Source organism: Arachis hypogaea, chromosome 2 (assembly GCF_003086295.3).
Source record: "Arachis hypogaea cultivar Tifrunner chromosome 2, arahy.Tifrunner.gnm2.J5K5, whole genome shotgun sequence".
In the NCBI taxonomy this organism is placed as follows: domain Eukaryota; kingdom Viridiplantae; phylum Streptophyta; class Magnoliopsida; order Fabales; family Fabaceae; genus Arachis; species Arachis hypogaea.
The window spans coordinates 80,445,216-80,446,080 of NC_092037.1; the positions used below are offsets into that span (position 1 = coordinate 80,445,216).

At 39.7% G+C, this 865-nt stretch overlaps 1 non-coding gene across 1 annotated transcript; it reads right to left on the reverse strand.

Moving 5' to 3' along the window:
- Positions 1-338: 338 nt before the first annotated feature.
- LOC112764862 (small nucleolar RNA R71) lies at positions 339-446 on the reverse strand. Its single transcript, XR_003183376.1, has one exon. It is a non-coding gene; the product is annotated as a small nucleolar RNA R71 (small nucleolar RNA).
- Between the last annotated feature and the right edge of the window lie 419 nt (positions 447-865).

The window sequence follows — 865 nt, forward strand, 5'->3', positions numbered from 1 at the left end:
CTCCCGACTTCTATGGGAGAAGCATCTCTATCCCTACCATTGGAGCAAACAACTTTGAGCTTAAGCCTCAATTAGTTTCTCTAATGCAACAGAATTGCAAGTTCCATGGACTTCCACTGGAAGATCCTCATCAGTTTTTAGCTGAGTTCTTGCAAATCTGTGACACAGTCAAGACTAATGGGGTTGACCCTGAGGTCTACAGACTGATGTTATTCCCTTTTGCTGTAAGAGACAGAGCTAGAACATGGTTGGACTCTCAACCTAAAGAAAGCCTGGACTCTTGGGAAAAGCTAGTCAATGCCTTCTTGGCAAAGTTCTTTCCACCTCAAAAATTGAGTAAGCTTAGAGTGGAAGTCCAAACCTTCAGACAGAAGGAAGGAGAATCCCTCTATGAAGCTTGGGAAAGATACAAACAATTGATCAGAAAGTGTCCCACTGATATGCTTTCTGAATGGAGCATCATAGGTATTTTCTATGATGGTCTCTCTGAACTGTCCAAGATGTCCTTGGATAGCTCTTCTGGAGGATCTCTTCATCTGAAGAAGACGCCTACTGAAGCTCAAGAACTGATTGAAATGGTTGCAAATAACCAATTCATGTACACTTCTGAAAGAAATCCTGTGAACAATGGGACTAGTCAGAAGAAAGGAGTTCTTGAGATTGACACTCTGAATGCCATATTGGCTCAGAATAAAATATTGACTCAACAAGTCAATATGATTTCTCAAAGTTTGTCTGGGATGCAAAATGCACCAAGCAGTACTGATGAGCGGATAATTTATACGCTTTTTGGCATTGTTTTCATATAGTTTTTAGTAAGTTTAAGCTACTTTTAGGGATGTTTTCATTAGTTTTTATGTTAAAT